The 21,443-nt window shown below is 50.2% G+C and overlaps 1 protein-coding gene and 1 long non-coding RNA gene across 4 annotated transcripts in view; one reads left to right on the top strand and one right to left on the bottom strand.

Moving 5' to 3' along the window:
- LOC141976200 (angiogenin-2-like) overlaps nucleotides 1–21,443 on the bottom strand; it is a 312,479-nt gene that overhangs the window by 91,995 nt on the left and 199,041 nt on the right. Inside the window, exon 5 of one of the 3 annotated variants that reach the window (XR_012636087.1) lies at nucleotides 7,784–7,838. The exons of the other annotated variants lie outside the window; for them this stretch is intronic. The gene's annotated coding sequence lies outside the window, so the exon portion shown is untranslated. The remainder of the gene's footprint in view (nucleotides 1–7,783; nucleotides 7,839–21,443) is intronic. 3 annotated transcript variants of the gene reach the window in all.
- The window catches only part of LOC141976609 (uncharacterized), a 34,366-nt gene continuing 22,488 nt past the window's right edge, over nucleotides 9,566–21,443 (top strand). Inside the window, exon 1 of the long non-coding RNA XR_012636140.1 lies at nucleotides 9,566–9,737. This is a non-coding gene — a long non-coding RNA (uncharacterized LOC141976609). The remainder of the gene's footprint in view (nucleotides 9,738–21,443) is intronic.

Here is a 21,443-nt window from a genome sequence, read left to right as displayed (position 1 = left end):
CCACCCGCTGCCCCCAGGTGGCCGGGTTCTCACGGAGTCAGGGCTCTTTAATCACTCTGGCAATGCAAAGGTGCCTCACAGTGGCATGAATGAAAATCTTGGCAGAGACAGATAGTTGGGTAAGTCTCCATTTCAAACCGGGGGTGTGATTTCCCCCTCGAGGACACACGTTCCTGCTGCCTCTCATTGAGCTGGGGCGCTGAAAAGAGGACAGCGTCACAGCCACGTGTGTGGCCAGCTGGCCAGTGTACGTACCCTGTGTATCCAAGGGGCAGGTACTTGGGGCGGCTAGCCCCTGCCACTGCTCTGTTTTTAGCACACTAGCTCAAGGAGAGCTAGCACTAGCAGATTTCCTTGAGTTGGGAGTCACCCCCCCAGACTGCAGTGTGGACTTATTGTGTGACCTTGGGCCAATGGCTTCTCTTCTCTGTGTCCCTTCCCCGCTTTTGTAGCTGGATTGTTAGCTCGCTGGCCAGGGGCTGTCCTGTACATTCGGAGGCTGGTCTGAGCTCAGTGGTACCTAGTTTGAGGCCTCTAGTTGCTAGTGCAACAAACCGTGATTATTCCTGGCTAATTCCTGAAGGCCATCTAATGCCCCCTCAGTGGCGCAGAGGGTTGTGCCAATCTTGCCGAATGCATCCAGCTGCTGGCTCCGAGAGACGGGTGCGGCTGTCTCAGTTCTAGTCTGTTGCTGTGACGCGTGATGGGATTGACAGACGATAGCTGTTTCGATTTAGGTCTGTGCTGAGCAGTCTCTTTCATGCTTGTGAGGCAAAACTGGGGAATCGTGGCCTTCTTCTTTCTAACAGAAGAGGGCAAATATTCCTCTGACATAAGAACTGTCTGCATTAGATTGCAAGCACTGTGAGTGTAGCGATGGTCTTTCACTCTCCCCTGCTTGTACGGCACGATGGGGCCGTGATCTCTGTTGGGGCCCCTAGGTGCTACTGGAATTAAATAATAATCAGGTGCCATTTAACGCTGGTCATCCATCCCAAAGCAAACTAGATGAGTGTCTCCTGTATTGATCTCATAGGGCCAGATCCTCATCTGGAGTCATCACAGCTGTGCCGCTGGCCCCTGGCATATTGTATTTGCAGCCGTAGAAGTACCTGTGTGTGCAGCTAACTCACCCATGAGAACCAGCCTAAAAACCAAAGATGACTGCAGGGTCTTGGAAATTCAGTGAAATTTGACCTGCAAAATTGTCAAGCCCCGAAGGTTCTCTGATGGGTTTGCCTTGTTCTTCCTTGGAGCAGAGGTGGGAGACCTGCAGGGAGACTGGAGAGATTTACTGGACTTTCCTTAATGGCCAAAATTATCTCCTCCCCACTAAGAGCTGGATCCCAGTGGCCTAGGAGGTAACTAGCGTCTGCTCCCTCTGGCTAGCGTGAGGTACATGCCATGTTCATTCACTTATTTGCTCCAGTGGTCTCAGTGCAAACATCTTCCCTAACATGTTCTGCTGTTGCCAGGATATCCCATTTCTTTAAGCATGTTCAATACTTGTCCTAGTTGCTACTTGTGCAAATAAACAAGAGGACTGATGTTCCCAGAGGGCAAAGGGAGGGAAAAGGACTGGAATCCAGCCTGACATTGACTCCATCTGTGGCTGTGAGGCAATGCGCGGCCCTTCCGTGCCTCAGTTTCCCCATTTGTAAATTGGGGCAGGGAAGAAAAGCGTATCTGACTGGGTATGGTGGGGGGGGGATGATGTGAGAATTAATTAGTGGTTGCAAATTGTCTTGAGGCCGCAAAGCATTGCGGTGGTGTGAGGTGGTATTATTTATCTGCACTATTCGTTGTATACAAAGTGTCTCTCCTGGCCTAGAAGTTAATTATTGTTTGTGTTACCGGAGCGCCGGTCCTGGACCAGGACCCTATCGTGCTAAGCACTGTGGACACACACAACAAAAAGATGGGCTGTGTCCTCTTCTCCTCAGCCTTCTGTTGTGTGAGGGCACATCTCTGCTGACCGTTTGCTAGTGGGTAGTGCCTTGGCCTGGGATTGCAGTGACCTGGGTTATGCCCTGTCCTGCTGTGTGCACCCGATGAACCTTGTGCCTGTCTTGTCTATTTACACTGCCAGCTGTTGCGGGCTGGGACTGCTCTGACTCTGTATTCACAGTGCCCAGCACTGATCTCTGTGCTACTGCAATACAAGCCATTTTTAAAAACTGGATTACTCTGGCTAATTGGACACAAAATTCAAATGTGTCAATTTTTTATAGCTCCTGCTGTCTTTCTTGTAAAGGAATGTTTCCTCCCTCAGGGTGAAATTCAATCTGGTGCAGAGGATGGAGTTCACCCACAGTCCGAGGGGATGGTCATGTGGGAAATTTAACTCACTAGATTCAAGTGGGTGACTTGGAGCTGCTGCAGCCCCGGTCAAATATCGCTCTCTCTCTCCTCTAGGCCCCCCATTAGATTATGTAAGAGAAAACACAGCCTAGTCAGTTTAATCAGACACAAACCCAAGGTGGGTTCGTTTTGGAGTTCAGCTGCACCCTGCACATTTGGATGCAAACTCTCTGGTTTATATTCTCCCACTTCCAGTGTTGTAAAGTCTGACAGTGGCCCGGCATAATAATCACAATAGAAAAAAAATGAGTGAGCCAGAGAGAGATCTCTGCATCTGGGCTCAAAGCTGCCAAGAACAGACATACATTTTTCATCTCTTCAACATGCAAAATTAACTTTGCAAATCTGCAGAAACAAACCCCAGTGTCTCTGGGCTCTAGTGGAGGGGATGAAATGTTACTGAGTTTGCATAACCGAAAACAAAGAATAAAAATATCCGAGGTTTGCAGCAATAGGGGTGTGTGTGTGTTATGCAGGTGATTAGATGATTAATTATCTTTATGATCTTAACTGGTGGATAAATTTTTGTGGGGTGTGAGTGGTGTATGGGCCCTTGTTCAGGGGTGACTCTCACCTCGAAGGACAAATATAACAGCTAACTAATTGCATGTGGTGCAGATATCTTTTCTGAAGGGAGATTTCATAGTGCAGTTGTATACAAGATGAAGTTGCCCTCTACAAATTATAGAACAAGACAATCGGGAGGTGGAAATTGAGCTGGGAGAGGATATAAATAACACGACAAAAAACAAGCAAAGCAAAAGTCCTTCCTGTCTTTATACAGTGCTGGTAGGGATGAGCAGAGCCGGGCTGTTATTACAGTGGCACTCAAGTCACCACACCACTTCGGTCCCTTCCCCTGCGTGCTGCACCACCTGTTCTGGAAATGATGCTGGCATCTTATCCCTACAGGGCTTCTCTCCTTCCTCTTTTAACTTAAAATAAACGAGTCGGCACCAAATAGAAAGCGAGAGAAGCTGCTATCAAATCCCCGATTCAGTGGCTCTGCAAGCATGCTCTGACCTAGAGAGAAAGGAGCAGCACTGCCGTCAGATTGGAACTGGGAGCTTTCTCCTTATCTTCAGAACAGATATGAGAGGCTGTGTCACACTCTGTCCCTTACCAGGGGGTCTTTAGCCCTACTGTGGAGTCCCATGTCCTCTGAAAGCTCAGAAACTCCATAGAATCCTAAACCATGCAATGGGGCCCTGATCTCGGCCGGAGTCTGGGCAGCGCCCGGCCCGACGGGGCCCTGATCTCGGCCGGAGTCTGGGCAGCGCCCGGCCCGACGGGGCCCTGATCTCGGCCGGAGTCTGGGCAGCGCCCAGCCTGACGGGGCCCTGATCTCGGCCGGGGTCTGGGCAGCGCCCGGCCCGACGGGGCCCTGATCTCGGCTGGGGTCTGGGCAGCACTTATAGTAACAAGGCCACAAGTAAGAACATCGTCTAACTGCACAGACCACCTGCCTCCCCCCCCCGCATTACCCTCACCACCCAATCAGCTTTGCTGGTGAGTCCGTACAGTAAGAGCAAGAAGCCCATTAGCAATGCCCTGCAAATTGTATTTTCCGTCTGCGCTTACGCTGCTCTCCATTTAGCACTTTAAAGCCTTCTGAAATTCATCCAATTTATGGGAGATGACCCAGGAAAACTAATATCCAGCCTCAGCGTCTAACAGTTTGCATGACAGAGTCAAACTTCTTCCCGGTAAAGCAATGAGGCAAATACTGAGTGGCTGATTAAATCTCCCAGGCTTTTCCATTAAAGGCACAAGATTGAGTTCCCATGGTCTTTCTAAATCCTGCTTCCTGACAGCCACCCCTCCTGCCTGGATGCTAATGTGATGGGGATGGATACGAGGCAGCAATTTACTATCCGCCAAGATTAAGGAGGGGATGGTGTTGGTTCTTGCACGTCTCCTGGATGACTTTGGGGGCATGTTTTGAAAGCGGGTGCCGGGATTTCGCCTTCCACTCTATAGGTAGCAGCACAGCCACAAGCCTCCATGATGTTCTGGTCTTTTACCTCCGAAACTCAAGTCGTCATTGCACTGTAGTTGTTAATTTGCTTTATAATAGCACCTGGAGGCCTCAGCTGAGATCAGGGCCTCGTCGTGCTTGGTGTTGTGTGGCCATGTCACAGGACAGCCCTCCCCTAAAGTGCTAACCATTTACATAAACGAAGGATTATGAGCCCTATTGTTTCCTGGGGAGCCAGAGACCAGTGAGCTGCAGTGACGGGTCAGGCAGGGACCTGTGCCAGGAAATGTGCCAGGTCCCCTGTCCAAAGCATTAACCACATCCTCTGTCCCGAACACAAGGAAAGACTTGTAAGTAAAGCCAGAGCTCCCTCTGCCCCAAGCCTTTAAGAGCATGTCTACACAACCCGCGGCAGCAAGGCTCCGAGCTGACGCGGGTTCGTGCTACCGCGCAAAAACCAGCTGTGTCGACGTTGCAGCATGGGTTGCAAAACCTCCGCTCCACCCCCTTCAGGCTTCATAGCTTGAGCTCTGCCACAGCCACGACATCTCCACGGCTATTTTTCTAGCATAAGCCCGAGTCTGCTGCCCCAGGCCCCGAGACTCACGGCCACTCCAAGTATAGACGTTCCCCAAAACTCCAAGGTCACTGCAAGCAAACTGGCTCCCCCACACTGCTGCTGCTGGCAGTGCTGCCTTGTAGCTTGTGGATTGCTTTGTTCAGTGGAAGGAGACAGGGCATCATTAACCACCTTCCCCATCACACAGCGCGAAAGAGGAAATACATGTCTCGACTTTGGCAGGCCGTAAGTTAGGCAGCACAGATCTGTGAAACAGGGAGACATGATATACGGCGCCTCTGCCAAAGATCATCAGTTACCCTTACCCGATGCATTTCCCTTTGTTAGCTGACTGAACAAGCAAAGACTGTGGGCTGATTCATGGCCAGTTTACACGTAAAGAGAGGTGTGTTTGTCCTGCTCCAGCAAAGGAGCTTTATCAGGTTAGGGTTTTGAGATCTCTGCTGGCAAATCTGCAAACTCTGATTTACACCAGTTATGATTAAAATGTCCCCAGGCAAACAAAGAATGTCAGAAGTTTGGAAGGTCTATAAATCTTCCTGTTTCAAGACATAAACCAGTCACTAACAGAACAGGTAAGGCAATGCCCAATTAGCCTGTGGATCCCACTGCCCCAAGATTTTGATGCCAAGTGTTTCACAGTGTTCAAAAACAACAACTGGCCGTTCATTTGGGCAATAAGAATATCCAGAATTACAGTAGCTAGAGTTAGGAACAAAGGATTGGAAAGGACCGCCTGGGTCATTGAGACCCTGGTCTCGCAGGCCACCCCATTGTATAAATCTGTTCATAAATTTATCAAGCTCCTTCTTAAAATGAGGTGGGTTGTTTGACCCCACTACTCCTACTGCAAGGCTGATCCAGAACATTGCTCCTCTGTTGGTCAGAAACCTTCTAATTTCCAAACTAAATTTGTTCCTGGCCAGTTGATCCCCATTTGTACTTGTGCTAGCATTGTGCTGGAGCTACCCTAGCTCTCCTCCCTCTCTGGGCATACCCCTAGATGTATTTATAGAGCGTGATCAGACCCCCTCTCAGCCTTCACTTTGCTAGGCTAACCAGGACAAGCTCTTTGAGTCTCCTCTCATAAAATAGCCTCTCCATGCCCCTGGTCATCCTAGCAGCCCTTCTCTGCACCTGTTCCAGTCTCAATTCATCTTTCCTGAACAGACAAACCCATGGGATGGGATGGGATTGGGCCTTCCTGTGTCTTAGTTCAAACCAACCTCCAACTGACAAGGGTTGGGAAGAAACTTCCACCATGGACAGATCAGCCCATAGATGACCTTTTCAACTTTCAGGCACATTCTTCTCATGCAGTTGGTGCTGGTCGGTGTTACAGACGGGATACTAGGCTAGATGGGCCCTCGGTCTGATCCAGTCTCGCAGTTCCGGCGATCCTACTCATCACATTTTGAAAATAGAAACTGGCTTTCTTACATCAATATAGAGCTGGTCAAACTACTCTGACCTAAATTTTTTTCACCAAAAATGTTTTTTGTTTTAATTTCTAACGTATTGTGTTTATTATGGTAAAACTGAAGGTCAGCCAAGAACAGGGCCCCGTTGCGCGAGGCAGCATTACCAATGTAGAATAAGAACTTGTCTGTATGGGGACACTCAGGAAAGTTAATCCAAATAACTAAAGGTGTGAATTTAAAGTTTAAACTAAACCAAATTAAGGCCACTTTATTCAGAATAAGAGTGATTACACACAGATTTTAATGCAGTTTAACTAGGTTTGGAAGGATTAGATTTTTATTGGTAAATGTCGATAAACATTGATTTCATCCACCATCTTGTCTTAAATCTACAAGTGTACATTTTATGAGGCGGTGACTTTCTTTTATTATCTGTCTCTGCAGTGCACAGCACAACAGAGCCCCGATCTGCTTGTGGATTCTTGCTGTTACTGGAGAATAATAATGACAAAGTTCTTGCATCACAAACATTATTTTACTCTTTCATGCAAAAGTCCCCTCTCACAGGGAACATGGAAAGGTCAGAACTGGAGCCATTACTCTAGACCTCAAGTTTCTACTTTCATATCTATGAAAGGAATATCTTTCCCTTCTCCACTGAGATCCCTCAGGCACCCAAACATCTTAACCCAATTTCCACCACTGCTTCATGAAGATCTTCTGAATAATATTAACAACTTCCCTTTCCTGCAAGCCTCTTTACCACGAAGGAACTTGTTTTGCACTATCCAGATCGAAGTAACTTTTATTAAAATTCTGCCACATGCAAGATTTATTTAATCAAATGTTGGTAGATTTTCAATTTTGAAAAACAACCCACAGGGAAGAGAACACTCCAGATATTTTTATTTCTCTGCATATCTCAAAATATTGCTAACTATGGGAGTAGTAGGCTTCCCTAAGACAACGTCAAATAACGATATTGTAAGCAAACACATATGACACTGAACCTCATAATTACCTTGTCAGCACCTCTGACTCCTACAGGTCAGTCAAATGACTTTCCCATGAATGCTTCTGTCCTCTCCTTAATTCTTACATCTCCTGCTACCAGAACTCTGAATGAAATTCACCCGTGTGCAAAGAGCCAGCATCCCATTAAAGTCCTGAAAAGAGGGTCCTTGCTCTGGGCTGAATTTCACCTGTGGGGAGCAGTAATTCCAGCTGATAAAATGTTGTACTCGCTCACTGGCTGTGATTTCCCGAGTCCGTTCCTACCCTCCTAGCATTATCTTTTTATGCATTTAATGGTTCTTTTCTTTTTTAATTAAAGTTATTTAGCAATCTTATTTTCATCCTGCTTGACTGTGCTGAACCACAGTTGACAAACCACTTGGCATTTAATTGACATAAGCCCTTGTCAGGATTATATGCTACACTTACCTAGCATGAGTCATGCCTAAGGGCTCTCCAGGAATTGCCACAGAGATGCAGGCTCCTATGGGATAAAGCAGTTGTCTAAGAGCCGGGCAGTAACACCGCCACCAGGTTAGCGCAGAAAGGGGGAAGTTTTTCAAGGCACTGGGTCAAGGGGAGTTGGGCCTCTTACCTCCCATTTGCACCTGAGAAAACCATCCCCCAAGCGTCGAGGATTCCTGCGAGGGAATGCACTGGCTCATCTGGGATTTTGACGAGAAACATGGGGCTCATACTGCTAGGGGTGGGGAAAATGCTGGGAGAACTTTAATGACAAGAAGCAGCCAGAAACTCAGCACCCCGAGCAGTAATTACTGAACCTCCAATTCACCTCTCAGGAGCCCTGAGTGGTTTCTCAACCAGTCACCAAGCCAGAGTAACCTGCTCAGCTCGCAATACCAGATGGGGACCATGGCACAAGGCTGCACAGCTGCAGCAGCCCAGGCACCCCTGCCACTACAGAGCAGGGTGTCGCCCCTGCATCATGCTCCTGGCATTCTCAGGTGGGCCTGTTTTGTTACAGTGGATGCTGAAGGCTGAAAGCCTGCCCTTAGTCAGCTGTCTGCATGGGAGCAGGCGCGAGAGGAAGCCTTGTTAGACACTGTTGTTATTCCTTACCTGTGTGTCTGTCACTGCACTAGCACAGAGGAAGGCAGAGACCCTGCTCCAAGTAGCTTAAAAGCGCTGGCCCCCCATTGTGGGTGCTGGGCCCTCAAAAACTTCAGCCCCAAATGACTGATTGTGACAGGCCCAGGAACTGAACCCATAGCTTGTGGCTTTCCAGCCAGTGCCTTACCTGCTGGACCAGTGGCCCCCAAACTGTGAGGGGCACCCCCTAGGGGGGTATGGAGGAATGTCTGGGGGGGCATGGCGGGGCCCAGGCCAGCCCCAATTGCGGTGGGGAGGGAGCGCCACCCAGGTGCGGCCCTGCCACCGGCCCTCGACTGCATCCCGCCACAGTTCCGCTCTTGGCCCCTGGGTCCCAGCCCAGCTGCAGCCCCGCTCCCAGCCAGGGTGGGGGTGTGGAGGCACGAACAGCGGTAAGGGCGGGGGAGCAAAGTAAAATATTTGGGGACCACTGTGCTAGACCATCCTTCCACTCTGGGGACACCTGACCTGTGGAGACTATGCTGCCATGTAGGTAGGCATAGTGGTGTTGGCATAGGCCCCGAGAGTAGCTGCAGCATACAGGGGTGGAAGGGTTTTTTGTGTCACACACACCCTCCCCCGCAAACAAAGTTAGCGCCGTTGAGAGAAGCCCTGTTCTGTCAGCCTAGCCGTGCCTTCGCTGCGGGCTGTGTCCGCATGGACAGGCCGGGCAGGGGGCACGATGCAGCGGTGCTGCTGTAACTTTCAGTGTAGCCCAGGCCTGAGAGCCGACGTGATTACAGTTAGTGAGCAAAAGGGACGCCGACTGGAGGTAGTAAATGACGGGACTTGGCATGATCGTTTCAAAATCTCTCGCTCATGCTGAAATTAATACAGTTTTTATTGCTGTCTTAAGGACAGGTCCCTCCCCCCACTTGCCCAAATTCATAGCCACTGAACCTTTCTGTAGGTCAGCAGCATGTGCAATCAACCTGCAGTTACAGCTGGTGCAAATTAAGACAGGCTGCAGTGCCCTAGCTCCTGCATGGAGATGTCAGGAGAAAATTCACTCTCCCGGATATGGACTTTGTCGCCTGACAACACAGTCAAGGTTGCCCATTAATACCTTCTCCCCCCCCCCCCCCCGTGACCCTTTCTCTGCCTGTAACAAGGAGCGAATGTTCCATTCCACACAGAGAAAGAGCTGTGATCCCTCCGTGTCCTTGAGAGGATATTCTCCCTGCCAGGACGTGAATGCAGGAAGCTCTCTGCACTCCCAATGAACCTTTTTAGCTCATCTGCGTTAGGAGACTTCAGCATTTTAAGCCGAGAGGTACCATTTCTTGAGGGCTATGGGATTTGCTAGCTATTACTCCAATTACATTCAGTCGAAAGCTTGACTTCCTCGGCAGTGCAGGCAGCGGGGAGGGTGCAGGGAAGTGTGTGAGGGGGTAGGGCAGATCAAAGGGGAGCAGTGCTGGTAGCGTGCAAATAGACTTTGTTAGACGCTACTCAGATACATCCAAAGCTGATGTAAATCACGGTAGCGTTATTGTCTTCCCTGGAGATGTGCTGATTTCCAGCTGCTTAGGAACTGGCCCCACCATTACTGTTGAGTGCCCCCCATGTGCTTATCTCTACACTAGAGAAACAAGATGGGGGAGGTGATATATTTTATTGCAGTGGCTCTCATTCCTCTCAACCTTTCCAGACTACTGTACTCCTTTCAGGAGTCTGATTTGCCTTGTGTACCCCTAAGTTTCACCTCACTTAAAAACTACCTGCTTACAAAACCAGGCATAAAAATACAATCGTGTCACAGCACACAATTGCTGGCTTTCTCATTGTTACCACATAATTATACAGTAAAGCGATTGGAATATAAATACTGTACTTACATTTCAGTGGATAGTACATAGAGCAGTATAAACAAGTCATTGTGTGAAATTTTAGTTTGTACTGACGTCACTAGTGCCTTTTATGTAGCTTGTTGTAAAACTAGGCAAATATCTAGATGAGTTGATGTACCCAGCAGAGAAATCCCCATGGCACAATGAAAGGTGCTAGAAACTTGCTGGGCCTGATCCTCCATCATTTACATGCCTGCCAAGTGCTAACAGATCTGATTGGTAGCATTTTGCACCACCTTGCGCTGGTGTAAATGACTGTGCAAGGCGCAGAAGAGGGAATCCAGTCCATTGGGTTTGATTACCAAAGTTTTGCTGGACGCTGCCTGAACACTTTATTTGAGACGTGTGGTCTTGTCTTCAGAATTAGGGGATCCTATTACTGCTGGACACCAGCAGGTTGCAGAGTATCAGCTCGTGTGCTCTCATGCTCTCTCCAGGTCCCAGCCTGGCAGGAGGAGTGTGAATGACACCCTGGCAATCAGGTTTTCCACTGCGTCCAATCAGACACTTGCTGCTTTTAATACTGATGGATGGAGACAAGATGGCAGGAATTTATCCTGTTGCCTTGTCATTTACCCTTGGACGCACTGGTGGTGGGGACAGGCCAGGTGGCAGATGAGCTGTAAACCAACAGCTCAGATAATGTCTTTGGGTTAAAACTGAACCAATCTCCACCTGGGTTCCAACCTGTGCTGCAAGGAGGCAGGGGCATGGGGAGGAGCAGGCAGAGGGCGGCTGCTATGGACAATGGAATGCGGGTCTTAGCATCATAGTCCATAGGGTCTGATTCTCATGTACTGTGCTCTGGCCGTGCAAAGGGACTCAGAGTAAAAGAGAACCAGGCCCATGAATATTAAAGTTTAATATTAAATATAGCGCAGGCCAGAGAATTTCTGCCAGAGATTGCTGCATCCTGCCCAGTGACTTGGGATTGAGCTAGGAGTATCTTTCACAAAGAGATACCCAACTTGGATTTAATGACTCCAATGGATGGAAAATCCACCATCAGCCTATGAAACCTGTTCCAGTGGTTAATTCCCCTCATATGTGCCTTGTTTCCAGTCTGAGTGATGCTGATTTCAGCTTCCAGCCATTAGAGCTCATTCTCTTTTGTCTGCTAGTATAAAGAGCCCTTTGCTCTCCGAGGTCTTCTCCTCAGGCCAGTGCTTATAGACTGATCATGGCAATTCTTGAGCTACCTGAGTAGCAATTAAGTGAAAAGGATTTAAGCGAGAAACCCCTCTTCTGAGTGTAACCGAGAGCTCCAGTCTAAACATGGGTGGGCGGTTTCTTGCCTCCCTTCATTTGTAGCCCTACACAGGGGGTATGGCTTCCCCAAAAGCAGAAGCCAAGAAAAACTGAGCTGCAGGGCTTTTCAATCCAGTGTTACTAAAGCCACAGCTGGTTAAGGCTGAACTGCCAGTGGGGACGGGTGTGCAGCCAGGGCATGTACGTCTTTGGCAGAGTGTGTGCATGCAGTCAGCTTAGTAGGTTTGCATGTGGAACGGGTGTGTGCATGTCCACATTGAGAAGAGGGTGTGTGTGTGTGTGTGTGTGTGCGTGTGCGCACATGCACAGATTTCTGTGTGGGGGTGTGTATGTAAACATCTCTATGAGTTGTGTGTCTTGGGGGGGGGGGAAGGGTAGCCAGCAGACATACACCCCCTCTTTAAAGTGACTTTCCCCCTCTATCTTCCTTGCATAACCTGGTGCCCTGCTCCAGGGTGACCAGCTAGCAGACCCTAGGCGGCACTGATTGTTTTCTTGGCACGGCAGCCCTAAGCTGTTTGCATTGTGCTTGGAGCTGTGTGATTGCATGGCTAGCACTGTCCCAGTGCAGTCACCCTGCCACATCTCAGTAATTATTTCTCTGACAGCCCCTATTCCTCTCCTCCCTCCTACCGTGAAGCCTTGGCCTGAACTGACACCAACCCGAGTGTGTTTGTGGCAACATACTGTGTTTTTCATAAAGTGTAGGGTTATACAGCAGCATCCAGAGGAGCCGGATTAGGAGGTTTCCATCAGCCCCAAACTGTGAATATCTCCCCTGCTAGCCAGGGAAATGCAGGGCAGGGATTTCATGTTACGTTTTCTCCATCTTGGTGAAAGTCTCTTTCCAAAGCAGATTGATTCTGTGAGGAAGTGAGATGCAGAGATGGAGACTGAGACAAAACTGACCTCAGAGCTTGTGACTAGAATGACTGAGTATCTTTACCGACTGGGAGAGGGGACAAGTTTCATTTTATAAATCTGTTCTTTTAATTGGCCCTGGTATAGCAGGACACTATTTTCCCTGCAGGTAGAGGCAGCCATTCCCTCTTTTCATTTAGCGGAAGACAAACCGTGCAGGCTTCGTTAATTAGTTTTTCACTGATTTCTTGTATTTGAGCCCATTCAAGCTGCAGAGGGGACATTGTTAAATACACAGGTTGGGGGGAAGGGGAGCACAATGAATGTGTTTGCAGAACACAAGTCTGCAGACTCCAGTCCTGGGCTAGAAAGCCCCTCATTAGATTTCTACCTCCTCTTCCATGGCTGGAAACACAATTAGAAGCCCACTCAGTCTCTGGGACAGGCACTCTCCACCTGTTGTTTGTTTTGGTATGTGATCATTTTCTCATGTATTGCCAGGAAACCAATGGGCTGGATTGTTAATAGGCATGGCAGTCTAGGTGCAGGTGCCGTGTCAGTTCTCTGGGGAGCAGTCATTTACATCGTCTACAGCCAAGCTCTACGATACAACCGCATTTGCTCCAATCCCTCAGACAAACACCTAAAAGATCTCTATCAAGGGCTCTTAAAACTACAATACCCACTTGCTGAAGTGAAGAAACAGATTGACAGAACCAGAAGAGTACCCAGAAGTCACCTACTCCAGGACAGGCCCAACAAAGAAAGTAACAGAACGCCACTAGCCGTCACCTTCAGCCCCCAACTAAAACCTCTCCAGCGCATCATCAGGGATCTACAACCTATCCTGAAGGACGATCCCTCACTCTCACAGAGCTTGGGAGACAGGCCAGTCCTTGCTTATAGACAGCCCCCCAACCTGAAGCAAATACTCACCAGCAGCCACACACCACACAACAGAACCACTAACCCAGGAACCTATCCTTGCAACAAAGCCCATTGCCAATTGTGTCCACATATCTATTCAAGGGACACCATCATAGGGCCTAATCACATCAGCTACACTATCAGAGGCTCGTTCACCTGCACATCCACCAATGTGATATGTGCCATCATGTGCCAGCAATGCCCCTCTGCCATGTACGTTGACCAAACCGGACAGTCTCTACGTAAAAGAATAAATGGACACAAATCAGACATCAAGAATTAGAACATTCATAACCAAAAAGAAAAGGAGTACTTGTGACACCTTAGAGACTAACCAATTTATTTGAGCATGAGCTTTCGTGAGCTACAGCTCACTTCATCGGATGCATAGCATATCGTGGAAACTGCAGAAGACATTATATACACACAGAGACCATGAAACAAAACTTCCTCCCACCCCACTCTCCTGCTGGTAACAGCTTATCTAAAGTGATCATCAAGGAGGGCCATTTCCAGCACAAATCCAGGTTTTCTCACCCTTCCCCCCCCCCCCACAGACACACATACAGACTCACTCTCCTGCTGGTAATAGCCCATCCCTCTTTGAAACCTCTCTTTATAATGCGCATGATAATCAAGGTGGGTCATTTCCAGCACTAATCCAGGTGTTCTCACCCCCCCCCCACACCCCCCTCCAAAAACCACACACACAAACTCACTCTCCTGCTGGCAATAGCTCATCTTACAATGTGCACAGCTGTAATTGCCAGCAGGAGAGTGAGTTTGTGTGTGTGGTTTTTGGAGGGGGGTGTGTGGGGGGCTGAGAACACCTGGATTAGTGCTGGAAATGACCCACCTTGATTATCATGCGCATTATAAAGAGAGGTTTCAAAGAGGGATGGGCTATTACCAGCAGGAGAGTGAGTCTGTATGTGTGTCTGTGGGGGGGGGGGGGCGGGAAGGGTGAGAAAACCTGGATTTGTGCTGGAAATGGCCCTCCTTGATGATCACTTTAGATAAGCTGTTACCAGCAGGAGAGTGGGGTGGGAGGAAGTTTTGTTTCATGGTCTCTGTGTGTATATAATGTCTTCTGCAGTTTCCACGATATGCTATGCATCCGATGAAGTGAGCTGTAGCTCACGAAAGCTCATGCTCAAATAAACTGGTTAGTCTCTAAGGTGCCACAAGTACTCCTTTTCTTTTTTCTTTTTACGAATACAGACTAACACGGCTGTTACTCTGAAACCATTCATAAACCAGTCGGAGAACACTTCACTCTCTTTGGTCACTCGATTACAGACCTAAAAGTGGCAATTCTTCAACAAAAAAATTTAAAAAAAAACAGACTCCAACGAGAGACTGCTGAATTGGAATTAATTTGCAAACTGGACACCATTAAATTCGGCTTGAATAAAGACTCGGAGTGGATGGGTCATTACACAAAGTAAAACTACTTCCCCTTGCTAATTTTTCCCCCTTACTGTTACTCACACCTTCTTGTCAACTGTTTGAAATGGGCCGTCCTGATTATCACTACAAAAGGTTTTTTTTCTCCTGCTGATAACAGCCCACCTTAATTGAGTGGTCTCATTACAGTTGGTATGGCAACCCCCATTTTTTCATGTTCTCTGTGTGTGTATATGTGTCTTCCTACTGTATTTTCCACTGCATGCATCCGATGAAGTGAGCTATAACTCACGAAAGCTTATGCCCAAATAAATTTGTTAGTCTCTAAGGTGCCACAAGTCCTCCTAGTTTTTTTTGCTAATACAGACTAACACGGCTGCTACTCTGAAACCTGTCACTCTGGTTTAGTAGTCTGCTTTATGCTGCCCTGGCACAGGGGGAAATGACTGCATCGTGACTCAATCTGTTTGGTTCATCAACAAGAAGACTTGACTGTGGCGTGTCAGCAATTTCACGAAAGAAAATCCCAGGTACTAAAGGATTGTACCTGCTTTGAGCAGGGGGTTGGACTAGATGACCTCCTGAGGTCCCTTCCAACGCTGATATTCTGTGATTCTTTAAATCTAACAGAGCAAGGCAGAACAAGAACCAGGCTATGACGCACAGCAGCTTAGGTTGTACAAGTTCTGTCAGTCGGGGTGAGAATACGCAACCCCCGTGAGCAACGTACATTACAGCGACCTAAGTGCCAGCGCGGACAGCGCTATATCGGTGCCAGATCGTCTACGCCAACATAGCTATCGCCACTCACAGGTGCTGGGGTAGTTAAATCAGCGGGAGAGCTCTCTCCCGGCAGCTTAGAGTGTCTGCACTAGCAATGCTACAGTCACGCAGCTGCGGTGGGGTGTGTGTGTGCGCGCGCGCAGCAGCTGCATTGGTGTGTGTGTGCGCGCGCGCAGCAGCTGCATTGGTGTGTGTGTGTGCGTGCGCAGCAGCTGCATTGGTGTGTGTGTGTGCGCGCGCAGCAGCTGCATTGGTGTGTGTGTGCGCGCAGCAGCAGCTGCATTGGTGTGTGTGTGTGTGCGCGCGCAGCAGCTGCATTGGTGTGTGTGTGTGTGCGTGCGCAGCAGCTACATTGGTGTGTGCGCGCGCGCGCAGCAGCTGCGGTGGGGGGTGTGTGTGTGCGTGCGCAGCAGCTGCATTGGTGTGTGTGTGCGCAGCAGCTGCGGTGGGGTGTGTGTGTGTGTGCGCGCGCAGCAGCTGCATTGGGGTGTGTGTGTGTGTGCGTGCAGCAGCTGCATTGGTGTGTGTGTGTGCGCGCGCGCAGCAGCTGCGGTGGGGTGTGCGCGCGCGCGCAGCAGCTGCGGTGGGGTGTGCGCGCGCGCAGCAGCTCCATTGGTGTGTGTGTGTGTGTGTGCGCAGCAGCTGCATTGGTGTGTGTGTGTGTGCGCGCGCGCAGCAGCTGCATTGGTGTGTGTGTGTGTGTGCGCGCGCAGCAGCTACGGTGAGGTGTGTGTGTGCGCGCGCAGCAGCTGCGGTGGGGTGTGTGTGTGTGCGCGCGCAGCAGCTGCATTGGGGTGTGTGTGCGCGCGCGCGCAGCAGCTGCAGTGGGGTGTGTGTGTGTGTGCGCGCGCAGCAGCTGCATTGGGGTGTGTGTGTGTGCGTGCAGCAGCTGCATTGGTGTGTGTGTGTGCGCGCGCGGAGCAGCTGCGGTGGGGTGTGCGCGCGCGCGCAGCAGCTGCGGTGGGGTGTGCGCGCGCGCAGCAGCTCCATTGGTGTGTGTGTGTGTGTGTGCGCAGCAGCTGCATTGGTGTGTGTGTGTGTGCGCGCGCGCAGCAGCTGCATTGGTGTGTGTGTGTGTGTGCGCGCGCAGCAGCTGCGGTGGGGTGTGTGTGTGCGCGCGCGCGCAGCAGCTCCATTGGTGTGTGTGTGTGTGTGTGCGCAGCAGCTGCATTGGTGTGTGTGTGCGCGCGCGCAGCAGCTGCATTGGTGTGTGTGTGTGTGTGCGCGCGCAGCAGCTACGGTGAGGTGTGTGTGTGCGCGCGCGCAGCAGCTACGGTGAGGTGTGTGTGTGCGCGCGCAGCAGCTGCATTGGTGTGTGTGTGCGCGCGCGCAGCAGCTGCATTGGTGTGTGTGTGCGCGCGCGCAGCAGCTGCATTGGTGTGTGTGTGTGTGTGCGCGCGCAGCAGCTACGGTGAGGTGTGTGTGTGCGCGCGCGCAGCAGCTACGGTGAGGTGTGTGTGTGCGCGCGCAGCAGCTGCGGTGGGGTGTGTGTGTGTGCGCGCGCAGCAGCTGCATTGGTGTGTGTGTGCGCGCGCGCGCAGCAGCTGCAGTGGGGTGTGTGCGCGCGCGCAGCAGCTACATTGGTGTGTGTGTGCGCGCGCAGCAGCTGCGGTGGGGTGTGTGCGCGCGCGCGCAGCAGCTGCGGTGGGGTGTGTGCGCGCGCGCGCAGCAGCTGCGGTGGGGTGTGTGCGCGCGCGCGCAGCAGCTGCATTGGTGTGTGTGTGTGCACGCGCAGCAGCTGCGGTGGGGTGTGTGCGCGCGCGCAGCAGCTGCATTGGTGTGTGTGTGCGCAGCAGCTGCGGTGGGGTGTGTGTGTGTGTGTGTGCGCGCGCAGCAGCTGCATTGGTGTGTGTGTGTGTGTGCGTGCAGCAGCTGCATTGGTGTGTGTGTGTGTGCGTGCGCAGCAGCTGCATTGGTGTGTGTGTGTGCGCGTGCGCAGCAGCTGCGGTGGGGTGTGTGTGTGTGCGTGCGCAGCAGCTGCGGTGGGGTGTGTGTGTGTGCGTGCGCAGCAGCTGCGGTGGGGGGTGTGTGTGTGCGTGCGCAGCAGCTGCATTGGTGGGTGTGTGTGTGCGCGCGCGCAGCAGCTGCATTGGTGGGTGTGTGTGTGTGCGCGCGCAGCAGCTGCATTGGTGTGTGTGTGCGCGCGCGCGCAGCAGCTGCATTGGTGTGTGTGTGCGCGCGCGCGCAGCAGCTGCATTGGGGTGTGCGTGCGTGCGTGCAGCAGCTGCATTGGGGTGTGTACGCGCAGCAGCTGCAGTGGGGTGTGTACGCACACGCACAGCAGCTCCATGTAGCCTCAGATAAATTCAAATGGGAAATAAGGCACAATATTTTAAAAGCGAGGGTAATTAACCACTAGAACAAACTACCAAGGGGCAATGGTGGATACTCCATCTCTTGATGTCTTCAAATCAAGACTAGATGCCTTTCTGGAAGCTGCTTTAGTCAATCACTAGTTAGTGGGCTCAGCACATGGGTAACTGGGTGAAATTCTATGACCTGCTATACATGCAGTCAGACTATGTCATCTAATGGTCCTTTCCGGCTGTAAAATCTATGGACAAGATGCAGGTCAACAGAGAACTGGGCCCCATATGTGCAAAGAGAGATTCACGCTGCTTCACGCTTGGGTGTTTCACAGGAGCTGCAGCAAAATTTTGTAGCTTCTTGCTTTAGATTAATTTTTCTGTGTTTGCTCCGAAAAATCCCTTTTGACGTTTGCGTGATTTTACGACTTCTTCAGCGGATTGCTCCCGCTCAGCAATCCTGGGGCTGTTTTTAACTGGCCCTGATGCAATTTAACAATCTGGTGTCAGAAATCTCTGTTGCCTGGGTGCTGTGCAGAGAACAGGGATCATTCCGGTCAACGAATTCCACTTGTGGGGAGGAAGATGTAAACCATGAGAAGAAAAAAAAACGGCAACTTCTAATCGTGGGTTCTGTTGCTTTTTCAAACTGAGCCCTGATTGCCCATTCCAGTCTCAAGGGAAAGGGGATTCAGCTGCTAGCAAAGAAAATGTCAGGTTTCAGAGTAGCAGCCGTGTTAGTCTGTATTCGCAAAAAGAAAAGGAGGACTTGTGGCACCTTAGAGACTAACCAATTTATTTGAGCATAAACTTTCCTGAGCTACAGCTCACTTCATCGGATGCATACTGTGGAAAATACAGAAGATGTTCTTATACATACAAACCATGAAAAAATGGGTGTTTACCACTACAAAAGGTTTTCTCTCCCCCCACCCCACTCTCCTGCTGGTAATAGCTTATCTAAAGTGATCACTCTCCTTACAATGTGTATGATAATCAAGTTGGGCCTTCTCCCCACCCCACCCCCACAAACCCATTCTCCTGTTGGTAATAGCTTATCTAAAGTGATCACTCTCCTTACAATGTGCTGGAAATGGCCCAACTTGATTATCATACACATTGTAAGGAGAGTGATCACTTTAGATAAGCTATTACCAGCAGGAGAGTGGGGTGGGGGGGGGAGAAAAAACCTTTTGTAGTGGTAAACACCCATTTTTTCATGGTTTGTATGTATAAGAACATCTTCTGTATTTTCCACAGTATGCATCCGATGAAGTGAGCTGTAGCCCACGAAAGCTTATGCTCAAATAAATTGGTTAGTCTCTAAGGTGCCACAAGTACTCCTTTTCTTCTTTCAAAGAAAATGCGTCCATGCCTTGTTTGGTAAGCACCAATTCTATGGAGGGAGAAAAGTACAAGGAGAAATTCTGTCCTAGCCCTTCAGAGAGGACCAGGCAGATCTTCCAAACAAAGAAATCTCTACAGATTAGGGTGAAAAATTGTCAGTGTTTAGCAAACTGAACTAAAAAACATTTAGACAATGAGCTTTTGGGAGCATGGATGGCCTCTGACTCAGTCTGTGCACAACCCAGCACAACAGGGCCTCGGTCTCAGCTGGGGTCTGTGCAATGCCTGGCACACTGGGGCCTCAGTCTCACTTGGGGAAAGGAATTGCTGGAAAGCTCATGGCAGAGGGTGTATGTGACAGATCTAGACCAGATTTCACAGTCCAGAGTTCTTGGATAAATTTCAGAGCAGCTTCCAAATTACTGGGTTCCCGTCTGACCTGAACCTCTATCATCATCTGCCCCAGACAGATATCAATATGACTGAGCCATGTTAAACCTGCTGGCAGTGACGATATTACAGTAGCTCCCAGAGAACCGCACTGAGATTGGGGCCCCTCCTAGACCTGGGAATAGGACCCAGGAGTTCTAGTCCCTTGCATTAGAAGTAGGACTATGTCCACGGGAGGCAAGCAGTGCACCACTGCAATGCCACTCTCCTGCTCAGCAGCTCACCTCAAGAGAGGCTGAGCTGCCGGAGAGTCCCCTGCCAGCAAAGACCCACACTGAGGGCAGGCATCTTCTTAGGACAGGAGCTGTTGCAGGCAGAGTCGAGGGTCACGCAGCACCAGAGTGGGTAGAGCATCACCCCGAGGGGAAGGCTGCATGTTTACAAGACTGAGCCTCCTGCTCCTGGGCATAACTGGTGTTAGCAGATGCAGCTGGCTAGACCTGGGAGAAAGTGTGATCATGTATCCAGGGGAAAGTAGGAGGAAGGCAATGTCTAATGCGTGGAGTAGCAGCCTGGGAGCCAGGACTCAGGACAAAGATGCTCTATTCCTAGTACTGGGTGAGGAATAGGGTCTGGTCGGTTGTGGGGGTAGGCTGGGAGCCAGGACTCTCCCCAGCTCTGGGAGAGGAGTGGGGTCTAGTGGTTAGAGCAGGAGAGGGGCTGAAAGCCAGCTCTTCCAGCAGACCTGAAGAATAGCCTTGTGTAAGCTCAAAAGCTTGTCTCTCTCACCGACAGAGAGAGCACAAGATATGACTTCACCCACCTTGTCTCTCTAATGTCCTGGGACCAAGATGTCTACAACAACACTGCAGATCTCTCTTTAAGTGTCGGCCATCTATCCGTGTCGCAGTGACTTATGGGCTGTTGGTAGAGCCCTCACATGCCATCCTTCGTTGCACTATTACATAGATACCAGACTCAGGGGACCCCTATAAACTCCTGTGTACCCCTCTGCCAGTTGGCATCCCCCATTCTCGGAGTCACAGCACACATTTTCCCAGCACATCTGGCTAATTAAACCCTTTTAGCAATGTCAGTTGTTGGGGGTGTTGCTAATTGGTGTTCACTGTGTGTCTCTCTCCTCTCTGTGGCTCCTGACAGCAAAGTGCCAGGGGGGCTCGGAAGTTTTTTCTTAGCATCTGACACTGACTCCAAACCAAGCCTGTGTGAAAAACAGACGTGTCTGCCTTTCTGTGCTGGGGAATTTCTCAAAGTGACAAGGAAAGTTGTAGGCAATCAAAGGCCATTAAGGAACAAGCTGATGGCAGGAAAACATTTTAATACCCAAAATCTGTTTGAAGCTGAGCCTTAGGGTTGCTTAGAGCCACCTGGCTCTTTGCAAGGGTGGATTCCCATCTGAACAGGGAAGTGGCAGATTCCCATTTGAACACTCCTGAATTTGAATTGTGCAAAAAAACCAAGTGAAATTAGTTCATCCTGAATGATGGGCTCTGCTATTTAGAGTGGAGTAGGGGTCTGAGAGCCTGGACTCCTGGGTGCTAGTCATAACTCGCGGAGGGGAATGGGGTACAGTGGTGGCAGCAGGGGGGCTGGGAGTCAGAATGCCTGGGTTCTAGTTATGGGAGGGGAATGGTGTCTCATGGAATCAGGACTGTGGGGTTTTATTCCAAGCCTGGAGCAGGGTTAGGGGTGAGTGTGGGGATGCTGGGAATAAGGACTCCTGGGTTCTGTTCTCTGCTCTAGAAGAGGAGTTAGGTTTATGGTTAGAGCAGGGGACCTTGAGAGGAAAGTCACTTTGGAAGGGTAAAGTGTTATCGG

The sequence above is a fragment of the Natator depressus genome, chromosome 23 (assembly GCF_965152275.1).
Source record: "Natator depressus isolate rNatDep1 chromosome 23, rNatDep2.hap1, whole genome shotgun sequence".
Classification (NCBI taxonomy): Eukaryota; Metazoa; Chordata; order Testudines; family Cheloniidae; genus Natator; species Natator depressus.
Note: the sequence above shows the minus strand (reverse complement) of the source record. Positions and strands in the feature narration are given on the sequence as shown.